General features: G+C 38.6%; 1 long non-coding RNA gene across 1 annotated transcript in view; it reads left to right on the forward strand.

Moving 5' to 3' along the window:
• The first annotated feature begins 594 nt into the window (after positions 1-594).
• Positions 595-12,329, forward strand: part of LOC139046486 (uncharacterized) — a 37,505-nt gene continuing 25,770 nt past the window's right edge. The window contains exon 1 of the long non-coding RNA XR_011506592.1: positions 595-714. This is a non-coding gene — a long non-coding RNA (uncharacterized lncRNA). The remainder of the gene's footprint in view (positions 715-12,329) is intronic.

Genomic DNA, 12,329 nt, shown 5'->3' on the forward strand with positions numbered 1-12,329 from the left:
CTGGCTGTGGGCTTAGATCTTAGTTGAGGCTGTCAGCCAGACATCTCCATGTGACCTGGGCTTCCTCCTTCCGTGGTACCTGATTTTTAAAGGCAAGATCAGGCCCAAGAGAAGGAGTCAAAATCAGTGAGTGTAACATGTTTTTGAACCCAGCCTTGGAATTCACACAGTGTCACTTCTGCTGCGTTCTGTTCATTAGAAGTGAGTCTTTAAGGCAAGCCCATTTGTAAGGGAAGGAGAATTAGGCTCCCTTCTGTGGAAAGAATTTGTAGAGATGTTTAAAATTACCACAGTGCCCCTCCCCTGGCTTTGGAGTGCTTTTGCTTGCAAGAGTCTGCGCTTGTGATTCTTCCTGGAAAGACTGTCCTCACGTCAAGTCACATTGCTCCAAAGCCAGAGTGCCTGGGAGTTGACATGGGGAAGCCCTTTTTCACAGGATGGGACATAACTCACGCTCTACTCTTGCAGAATTAAAATGAAGCTACCTTCCATAGAACTTTGCCAAAAACATACCCTTGCTTGGTTTCTTTTCCTTCCTTGTCTTCTAGGAGAACTTCCTTAATAAATCTTTGTACACAAATTTTCATTTTATAGTCCTCTTCTGCAGAACTCGACCTATGACAGAGATGACCTGCACATCAGTAAAATGATTCTGACTCACAAAGGCAAATTCTGATGGTATCCATTTTGCTGTCCCTACTCTGCTCTCAACACGTAAGTACATGGTGGTTTATTCTAAAGGGTTTGCCAAGATTTATTAATTCATAGGTTTTGACCATCACAAAATATTTGGAAATATTTATGTTTTGAAAGTCTGAGCCTATTTCAATTGTTGAGAGGTTCAAAATGTACTCTTATTAAATCTCATTCTCTGGTTAATTTCTTTCTTTGTAGCAGATCTTCATATTTCTCTAAGGAATTAGTTGAGCATTTTCCCAGAATTGTATTTACATAAATTATTTGTGCATCAAAGCAGAGAAATATGTTCATTAGGATTTCCTTTGAAAAAGGCAGTGGATGTGACAATATGGTCACATCAAATGTATAGGTATCATCATGAAAGACAGAGATGAGGTCATATGCAGTGAACAAGTACTTACGGAAGGGACAGCATGAAGAAGGGAGAGAGAGCAGAAGGAAGAGAGGTAGAAGGGGAGAGGGAGAGAAGGTGGAGGGGAGAGTGAGGAGAGAGAAGGAGGGGAAGCGGGGAGCCAGAGAGAGGGTGATAGGATGTTGTTCAATGTGATTCTTTCACAGTGATCCCAAAATGCTTCATTAAATCTACAAATCATAATGTGGTAGTTGCATTTGGATTTCCTGGAGAAGCAGGAATGGAGAAAAGTTTTGTATTAAGTTTGTATAAGATGCTAAATCTGACTGATCAGCGTGGATTCTGGAATGAAAACAAAAGATCCAATAGATGTTTGTCAGCTATTTGCAGAGGTAATTGAGAGGCCACTGGACACTCCAGGTTCTGAAATAGGGGGTTTGACACACTCTGTAAGAGTCAGGGCAGTCCCAAGTGACATCTGGGTTGCATTTCCTTTTTCTTAGTGAAGGGATGGGAGCAAAATGCCTTGTCATCACTGGAACCTCCACAGAGCGGCCTGGCATGATGGTAAACCTTCTAGTCTGCTTTATGAAAATTTTTCAGTCTAGAGGTTTCTAAGGATAGTGGCCTTCAAATTTTTTATTTAGTGAAAACCTATAGCAACTCACAATTTCTACTTAAAACAGTACTTGTGCAAAGAATGAGAAGTTTTCCCAAACTAAACTTTCTACAATAATTTCATTGCTAAATAACAGTGTTGTAGTATAGATTGAGAATATTCCTCATTTCTTGTACTTTCAGAAATATCTAGAGGCAGGTTAAATCATGTTTTTCCCCATTTTTTTAAATAGAATTTAATTTTCACTTGCCAATGATTCCCAAATAAATGCCGGATTCCATAAACACTGAACTGTCAAAACTTCTTGCTTATAACAGCAATGTAGAAGCAGTGTGGAATCAGAAGTTAGGTCCAGAAACATTCATTTTGTGAGACCAGGCCTGCCAGTCAGGGTTCTATAGGAAATAAATGGCACACTCAAAAGTGTTGAATTTAACAAAGTTTGGAAGAGGCTGTTTACAGAGCTGTGAGGAGGGCCAGGGCAACCAGTAAGGTCTGATGAAGCACCCAGGGACTATCAACAGCAAGAAACCATTGTCACTACAAGGCCCAAAGAGGCAAGGAGACAGAACAGTTCTGCAATAGAGGCTAATCGGAACTGAAACTGTGGAAAGAGGGCCATCTGAGTAGGAGCTGTGGGCTTAGGGGCACAACAATCATCAGCACCGTAGCAAGACAGGGAGAGAACAAGAGGAAGGAAAATCCCAACCTCTCTCCAATCTCCTACTGATGCTGCTCATTGGCAGAACCCAAAAGCAAGCCAGAGGACGAGGGATCCTCGGTGGCTACTCCACGGGGGTCCATTCCCAGCCCTGAGCAAGGCAGAAAAAGCTGGGGAATTAGGGGAGGGAGGGTGCCGGCAAATGGAAAATAACCAATATACCAAGTTTAGAATATCATTAGAATTGACTACGGTGCTTTTTTCCAATGCTTATAGGAATTTCTCATTTCTCTTAAAATTATGACCTATTTTTAACTCACCTGGGTTATACTAGGTTGAAATAAACATGAAACCACATGTTTCAAATTGGATAGAAGCAAATTGTTAGGGAATAAAATCCTAAAATAACTTATAGAATCGTAAGTTCCTAACTGACTTGGAGACTCAGAAGTGGAAATAACATATAAACAGAAATTGAATGCAGGAGAAAATGAAAAAGGAAGGAACCTTTTTCTATGTAAAACCTTGGGCCTCCAGTCACAGATTCAAGAGGGACCCCAGAATGTATTATCCATTCCCCTTGTTCTACATAATAGACAATGTGATCTGACAGCGTTATACAACTAGAGCTATTGAATTTTGGAATATTCTCCATAGATGTTTCACACGTCTAAGAGCAAGATGCTAAATTGATAAATAGGAACTAAATTTCTTGTAAGGAAGAGGAGAGGGGCTCTAAAAGGTGGAGATGAGAAAGTTCCAAAGATAAAATTGGCTACCATCTAAATTTTGCCGAAGGACTCATGGTCAGGCTCCTGTGTTGTGGGCTGCTTACCATAGTATTAAACCAAGCTGGGAAATAGGTCCTCCAATGATTGGCCTGACCTATTTTAGCTGTACAATTGCAAATTCAATTTTTCAAACTCTCAGTTTCTGATGTAGCTGTTTCTGCAGTGAAGCCCACAAGAGATTGTAGCATCTGAACTTTCAGTATCAAAGTTCATGTGAAAGGTTACCTGCTCCAAAATGGAATTCTTGGTATTTCTAAAGTATTCTCCTTTAATAATACAATATTTATCTTTTTCAGAGGTACAGATGAGAAAAAGCTCATCATCATTCCTTCCCACACCATTCCCATAAGTAGTTTTTTTCTGTTGAAATAAATGGAATTCTACAAATTCCCGAGTCTTTCAGAATAGTACATATTATATGGCAGACACATCTTCCCCTTAAATTGACAGAGCTTTTTCGTTTACTCAGTGGGAAAAGATGAATAAAAGTGTGTAGGAAAATATTGCATGCTACCTGATCAGGAACATTATGTTCAAAACAATTTTAGATCCTCTTAAATTGACTTTATTAGCCTTTCATCTGCCTCACTTTTTACTGGGAATGTAAGTGCCTTACTGACTAACTGTACTGATTCCTCCAAAATGCTCCTTTTCCAAATATCTTCCCATTATTGACTTCTAATTTTATTTTGTTATGGACAGAGACTGTACTTTGTTTGATTTCAGTCCTTTAAAATGGCTTGAGATTTCTTTTATCGCCCAGAATGTGGGTCACATAAATTTGAAATGACTGTTATTCTGTAGAATGTCTATAAGAATGAAATAGGTCCAGCCAGTTGATAGTCTTGTTCACATCTTTATAATCTTATTCATTCTGTATCTGTATGTTTGAATAATTTCTGAGAAAGGCAAGTTGAAATCTGCAGCTAAAATTGTAGATTTGTCTATTTCTCCTTTCAGTTGTGTTGGTTTTTGCCTCATTAATTTTTTTATTGATGTCATAATAGTTTATAACATTGTGAAATTTCAGTTGTACATTATTATTTGTCCATCACCATGTATTTGTGCCCCTTTACCCCTTATGCCCACCTCTCAACCCCCTTGCCCTCTGGTAACCACTAATGTGTTCTCTTTGTGTATTTGTTTATTTTCCACATATGAGTGAAATCATATAGTGTTTGTCTTTCTCTGTCTGTCTTATCTCAACATAATACCCTCAAGTTTCATCCATGTTGTTGCAAATGAGCCAATTTTGTCCTTCTTTATGGCTGAGTAGTATTCCATTGTATATGTATACCACATCTTCTTTATCCATTCATCAGTCAATGGGCACTTGGGTTGCTTCCATGTCTTGGCTATTGTGAATAGTGCTGCAATGAACATAAAGGTGCATAGGTCTCTTTGAATTGTTGATTTCAAGTTCTTTGGATAAATTCCCAGTAGTGGAATAGCTGGGTCATATGGTATTTTGATTTCTAGTTTTTTGAGAAATCTCCATACTGTTTTCAATAGTGGCTGCACAGTTTCCATTCCCACCAGCAGTGTATGAGGGTTCCCTTTTCTCCACAACCTCTCCAACATTTGCTGCTTTTTGTCTTGGTAATTATAGCCATTCTAACAGGTGTAAGGTGATATCTCATTGTAGTTTTGATTTGCATTTCCCTGATGATTAGTGACATTGAACATCTTTTCATGTGCCTATTGGCCATCCGTATATCTTCTTTGGAAAAATGTCTGTTCATACACTCTGCCCATTTTTTGAGCAGGTTGTTTGTTTTGTTGTTGTTGAGTTGCATGAGTTCTTCATATATTTTGGAGATTAGCCTCTTGTCAGATATATGATTTGCAAATATTTTCTCCCAGTTGATGGGTTGTCTTTTCATTTTGTTCATCATTTCCTTTGCCTTGAAGAATTCTTTAGTCTGATGAAGTCCCATTTGTTTATTTTTTTTTTCTTTTGTTTCCCTTGCCCAAGTAGATATGGTTTTGAAAAACTCCCTCTAATACCAATGTCAAAGAGTGTACTGCCTATATTTTCTTCCAGGAGTTTTACGGTTTCACATCTTACCTTTGAATCGAATCCATTTTGAGTTAATTTTTGTGTATGGCGAAGATAATGGTTCTACCCTCATTCTTTTGCATGTGGCTGTCCAGTTTTTCCAAAATCATTTATTGAGGAGAATTTCCTTTCTCGATTGTATGTTCTTAGCTACTTTGTCAAAGAATATCTGTCTGTATATGTGTGGTTTTATTTCTGGATTTCAATTCTGTCCCATTGATCTCTGTGTCTGTTTTTGTACTACTACCATACTGTTTTGATTACTATAGCTTTATAGTATATTTTGAAGCCAGAGATTATGATGCCTCCAGTTTTGTTCTTCTTTCTCGGGATTGCATTAGCTATTTGGGGTCTTTTGTTGCCCCATATGAATTTTAGGATTATTTGTTCTATTTCCATGAAGGATGTCATTAGGATTCTGATTGGGATTGCATTGAATTTATAGATTGCTTTAGGTAGTATGGACATTTTAACTATATTTATTCTTCCAATCCATGTGCATCGAATATCCTTCCATTTCTTTATGTCATTATCAGTTTCTTTCAGTAATGTCTTATAGTTTTCACTTAAGACATTAAGTGAAAACTAAGGCATAGGTCATTCACTTCCTTGGTTAAATTTATTCCTAGATAGGGGCTGGCCCCGTGGCCGAGTGGTTAAGTTCGCGTGCTCCACTGCAGGCGGCCCAGTGTTTCATTGGTTTGAATCCTGGGTGCGGACATGGCACTGCTCATCAAACCACGCTGAGGCAGCGTCCCACATGCCACAACTAGAAGGACCCACAACGAAGAATGTACAGCTATGTACCGGGGGGTTTTGGGGAGAAAAAGGAAAAAATAAAATCTTTAAAAAAAAATTTATTCCTAGATATTTATTCTTTTTGTTGCAGTTATAAGTGGAATTGTACTCTTGAGTTCTCTTTCTGTTGGTTCATTATTAGAGTATAGAAATGCAACTGATTTTTGTATGTTGATTTTGTACCCTGCAACTTTGCTGTAGTTGTTGATTATTTCTAATAGTTTTCCAATGGATTCTTTAGAGTCTTCTATATACAAAATCATGTCATCTGCAAACAGCAAAAGTTTCACTTCCACCTTGCCAATTTGGATACCTTGTATTTCTTTTTCTTGCCTAATTGCTCTAGCCAAAGCCTTCAGTACTATGTTGAATAAGAGTGGCAAAAGTGGGCACCCTTGTCTTTTTCCTGTTCTGAGAGGTATGGCTTTTAGTTTTTCCCCTTTGAGTATGATGTTGCCTGTGGGTTTGTCATATACGGCCTTTATTATGTTGAGGTACTTTCCTTCTATACCCAATTTATTGAGAGTTTTTGGTCATAAATGGATGTTGAATCTTGTCAAATGCTTTCTCAGTGTCTATTGAGATGATCATGTGGTTTTTATTCCTCATTTTGTTGATGTGTTGCACCACATTGATTGATTCATGGATGTTGAACCATCCCTGTGTCCCTGGTATAAATCCCACTTGTCATGGTGTATGATCCTTTTGATGTATTGCTGTATTTGGTTTGTCAGTATTTTGCTGAGGATTTTTGCATCTTTGTCATCAGCAATATTGACCTGCAGTTTTTCTCCTTTGTATTGTCCTTGTCTGGCTTTGGGACCAGGGTGATGTTGGCCTTGTAAAATTGTTAGGAAGTGTTTTGTCTCCTTAAATTTTTTGGAATAGTTTGAGGAGGATAGGTACTAAATCTTTGAATGTTTGGTAGAATTCTCCAGAGAAGACATATGGGCCTGGACTTTTATTTTGGGGGAGGTTTTTGATTACTGTTTCAATCTCTTTACTTGCACTTGATCTATTCAGATCTCTGTTTCTCGTGGGTTCAGTTTTGGGAGGTTGTATGAGTCTAAGAATTTATCCATTTTTTCTAGGTTGTCCAATTTGCTGGGATATAGTTTTTCATAGTATTCTCTGATAATCTTTTGTATTTCTGTGGTATCATTGTAATTTCTCTCTTTCATTTCTAATTTTATTTATTTGAGCCTTCTCTCTTTTTTACTTAGTGAATTTGGCTAAAGGTTTCTCAATTTTGTTTGTCTTTTCAGAGAAACAGCTCTTAGTTTCATTTATCCTTTCTACTGTTTTTTTGGTTTCAATTTCACTTATTTCTGCTCTAATTTTTATTATTTCCCTCCTTCTGCTGACTTTGGGCTTTGTTTATGTTCTTTTCCTAATTCTCTTACATATAGTTTAAGATTGCTTATTTGAGATTTTTCTTGTTTGTTAAGGTGGGCCTGTATTACCATGAATTTCCCTCTTAGGACCATTTGTGCTGCATCCCATATAAGTTGTTATGGTGTATTTTCATTTTCATTTCTCTCCAGATATCTTTGATTTCTCCTTTAATTTCTTTATTGATCCATTGATTTTTCAGTAGCATGTTGTTTAGTCTCCACATGTTTGTCACTTTCTCAGCTTTTTTTCTTGTAGTTGATTTCTAGTTTCATAGCATTATGGTTGGAAAAGATGCTTGATATGATTTCAATCTCTTAAATTTACTGAGGCTTGCCTTGTTTCCCAACACATTGTCTACTTTTGAGAGTGTTCCATGTGCACTTGGGAAGAATGTGTATTCTGCTGATTTTGGACGGAGTGTTCTATATATATCTATTAAGTCCATCTGTTCTAGTTTTTTGTTTAGTTCCACTATTTCCTTGTTGACTTTCTGTCTCGTGGTTCTATCCATTGATGACAGTGGGGTATTAAGGTCCCCTACTATTATTGTGTTGTTGTTAATGTTTCCTTTTAGGTCAATTAATAGTTGCTTTATGTATTTTGGTGCTCCTGTGTTAGGTGCATATGTATTCATAAGTTTTATGTCCTCTTGGTGGAGTGTCCCTTTTATCATTACATACTGCCCTTCTTTGTCTCTTATTATCTTTTTTACCTTGAAGTCTACTTTGACTGATAGAAATATTGCGACACCTGTTTTCTTTTTGTTGCCATTAACTTGGAGTACCATCTTCCATCCCTTCACTCTAAGCCTGTGCTTGTCTTTGGAACTGAGATGTGTTCCCCGGAGGCAACAAATTCTTGGGTCTTTTTTTTAATCCACCCAGCCACTCTGTGTCTTATGATTGGGGAATTCAATCCATTTACATCTAGAATGATTATCGATATACAAGGGCTTAATGCTGCCATTTTGTCACTTGTTTTCCAGTTGTTTTGTATTTCCCTTGTTTCTCATCCCATGTATTTCATACTGCCAATTCAGTTTGGTGGGTCTGTATGATAGTTTTCTCAGTTTTCTCTTTATTTATCATTAGTGTCTCTGTTCTGATCTTTTTGGTTAGTGGTCATTGTGATGTTTGTATGAAAGATCTCACAGATGAGATAAGCCATTCTCTGATAGCCCCTTATTCCCTTAGTCTTAGCAGGTTTCATCCTTTTCCTCTTCCCCTTCTAAGTTGTTGTCACAACTTATTCTGTTACGTGTTGTGAATTTGTGGTGAAAATGAAGTGATTATATTTATTTTTGATGTTTTCCTTCCCTTTATCTTTAGAGTTATAATTAAGTGTTTGCTAATCTGTTCTGATAGAGAGTTGTGATTTTCTGATTTTATCTGCCTATTTATCTCCTTGCTCAAGGCTTTGTAACCCCTTTATTCTTCTTTCTTTCAGGTAGGAGAGACTTCTTGATCAACTCTTATAGGAGGGGTCTTGTGGCAATGAACTCCCCCAGCTTTCGTTCATCTGGGAAAGTTTTTATTTCTCCATCATATCTGAAGCATATTTTCACTGGATATATTATTCTTGGCTGAAAGTTTTTGTCTTTCAGATTTTGAATATATCATTCCACTCTACCCTAGCCTGTAAGGTTTCTGCTGAGAAATCCACTGAATGCCCGATAAGAGTTCCTTTGTAGGTTATTTTCTTCTGCCTTTTGCCCTTAATATTTTTTCTTTCTCGTTGACTTTTACTAATATATAACTTGGAAAAGGTCTTTTTACATTGATGTAATTAGGAGTTATATTGGCTTTATTTATCTGTAATTCCAGCTCCTGCTCCAGGTTTCAGAGGTTCTCAGTTCTTATTTCTTTGAACAAACTCTCTGCTCCTTTCTCCCTCGCTTCTCTCTCTGGAATATCTGTAATCCTTCTGTTGCATTTCCTAATTGAGTCAGATATTTCTTGGAGAATTTCTTTATTTCTTTTTTGTCTTAGCTCTCCCTCCTCTTCTATCTGAAGCATTTCTGTATTCCTGTCTTCTAGATTGCTAATTCTGTCCTCCACAATATCTCTGTTATTTAAGGACTCCAGATTTTTCTTTATCTCAGCCATTGTGTTTTTCATCTCCAACAATTCTGACTGGTTTTTCTTTAAAGTCAATTCTTTTGTGAAGAATTCGCTCTGTTCATTAATTTTGTTCCTCATTTCATTTAACTGTCTTTCTGAATTCTCTATAATTTTGTTGAGTTTTTTTATGATGGTTGTTTTGAATTCTCTGTCATTTAGATTGTAGATTTCTGTGCCTTCAGGATTGATTTCTGGGTGTTTGTTTTTTTCCTTCTGGTCTGGAGTAATAATATATTTCTTCTTGCCATTTGGTGGAGTGGATTTGTGCTGTTGCATAGTGATAGTATCTGGTCACAGAGTCTACCTGCCACTACTGGGTGGGGGAAGGACTTGTGTATTCTGAGCCTGCTGTGATCCCTGTCAGCTGTGCCTGTCCAAGCCTGGACCACTCCTTGGGATTGTAGCAGCCATGTGGTGTCTCCCACCAAATGGGAAAGCAATGGCACAGCAGCTCAGGGCTGCTGCTGCCTGCTCCCACAGTCCTGCTGAAACACACTCCCTGCTTTGGGGCTGCAGCAGTGCTGTGGGCATCCACAGCAGCCAGGGACTCATTTGTCCAGACTCACAGCTCCACTGCCATCTTCTCCTAAGTCATACCAGCCTTTGTGCCTGGTGAGTGAGGTCTCCCCACTGGGTCCAAGCAAGAGCCGCTCCCTGGGACCTTAGTGGGACTGTGGACTCTCCCACTGGACAAGAAAGTGATCACACAGGGGCTCAGGGCTGCTTCCACCTGCTCCTACAGTCCTGCTAAGTTGTGCTCCCCTCCTCAGGGCCACAGTGATACTATGGGCATTTGCAGCAGGCAGGAGCTCATTCACCAGGGCCACAGATATGCCACCATCTGCTCCTAGGTCTGCTCCTAGGTTGCACCAGCTATTGTGCTTGGTGGGCAGGGCCTCCCCACTGGCTCTGAGCCAGAGCCACTCCCTGTGACCATGGTGGGACAGTGGGCTCTCCCACTGGACCAGTGAGTGATCATTTGGGGGCTCAGGGCTTCTGCTACCTGCTGTGACAGTCCTGCTGAATCATGCTCCCCCCTTTACCACTGCAGCAGTACTATGGGCATCTGAGGTAGCCAGGAGCTGGTACCCCCAGGCTCACAACTCTGTCACCATCTGCTCCTAGGTCACACCAGCCTTTGTGCTTGGTAGGCAGGGGCTCCTCACTGGGTAAGAGTCTGAGCTGCTACCTGTGGACTGGGTGGCCCTTTGGACTCTCCTACTGGATGGGACAGTGATCACACAGGGGCTGAGGGCTGCCATCACCTGATTCTGCAGTTGCACCAAGGTGCACTCCCACCCTCAAGGCTGCAGCATTGCTATGAGCACTCCAGCTGGGAAGCAGTCACATGCCTGGGGGCCAGAGAGTGCTCACCTATCTCCACCACCTCCCTGGGGGGTCGGGGTGGTAGTCCACCCACCTTCAGATGTATAGCTATGTGGATCTCTCAGGGATCCTGATGTGCTATGTTGGTATCCTCCACTGATCAATGAATGTCCATTTAGTTGTAGTTTGAAGAGGGAGGGACAAAGGGAATAGCTCATCCACCATTTTGCTGACCTGCCTAATGAATTTTGAAGCTCCATTGTACAATACCTACACATTTAGAGTTGTTACCTTTTCTTGGCTCATTTTGAATGGATCAATTTATAATTATGAAGTATGCCTCTTTATCTCTGATATTATACCTTATTTGAAATCTATTTTGTCTAATATTAATATAGCCACTAGAACTTCCTTTCAACTAGCTGTTCGTGGCATATATTTTTCCAGCATTTTACTTTAGATTTATCTATGATCTTATGTTATAAGAGGATTACTTGTAGACAGATATGGTGAAATTTTGCTATTTTATCTATACTGACAACCACTGCCTTTTACTTGGAGTGTTTTGGCCATTTCATTTTAATGTAATTATCAATGTTGTTGAATTTAAAACTACCACCTTTCTTTTTATTTTATATTTTTCCTCTTTTCCTTCCTTTTTTTTATTTAAGTATTTTATAGAATTCAGTTTTATCTCTACTACTGGCTTATTAGCCAGGCCTCATTGTCCCATTTTAGTGGTTCTTTTAAGTTTTACAATATGATTTTTTCTTTGCTGATCACACTCTACCTTCAAATAATGTTATACCATATCATGTGTAATAGAAGAACCTTACAACAGTACACCTCCATTTCCACCATTCTTTTGCTATTATTGTCACTCATTTTGTTTCTATATGTTACAAACCTCACAATATGTTACTATTTTTGCTAGAAACAATCAGTGATCCTTTAAAGAAATTTTTAAATGCTAAATATAAGTTTCTTACATTTACCCACGTTTTTACTATTTCTGGTATTTTTCATTCATTTGTCTAGGTACAAATTTCTATTTGGTGTCATTTTCCTTCTACCTAAAGAATGTCTTTTAACATGTTCAAGTAGTGGAAGTCCTTTGACAATGAATTGCTCAGGTACTACTCATTTTCTTTAAGCTTGAAAAAGTTTTTTTTTTAATTGTGGTTACATTGGATTGTAACATTATATAGCTTTCACATGTACATCATAATATATTTCAAATTCTGTGTAGATTACATCATGTTCACCACCCAAAAACTAATTATAGTCCATCCCCTCACATGTGAGCCTAATCACCCCTTTTGCCCTCCCACCTTCCCCTCTGGTAACCACCAATCCAATCTCCAATGCTTTGTCTTTGTTTTTATATTCTACTTATGACTGAAATCATATGGTATTTGACTGTCTCCCTCAGACTTATTTCACTCAGCATAATACCCTCAAGGTCCATCCGTGTTGTCATAAATGGCAGGATTTCGTTATTTCTTATGC

The sequence above is a fragment of the Equus asinus genome, chromosome 10 (assembly GCF_041296235.1).
Source record: "Equus asinus isolate D_3611 breed Donkey chromosome 10, EquAss-T2T_v2, whole genome shotgun sequence".
Lineage (NCBI taxonomy): Eukaryota > Metazoa > Chordata > Mammalia > Perissodactyla > Equidae > Equus > Equus asinus.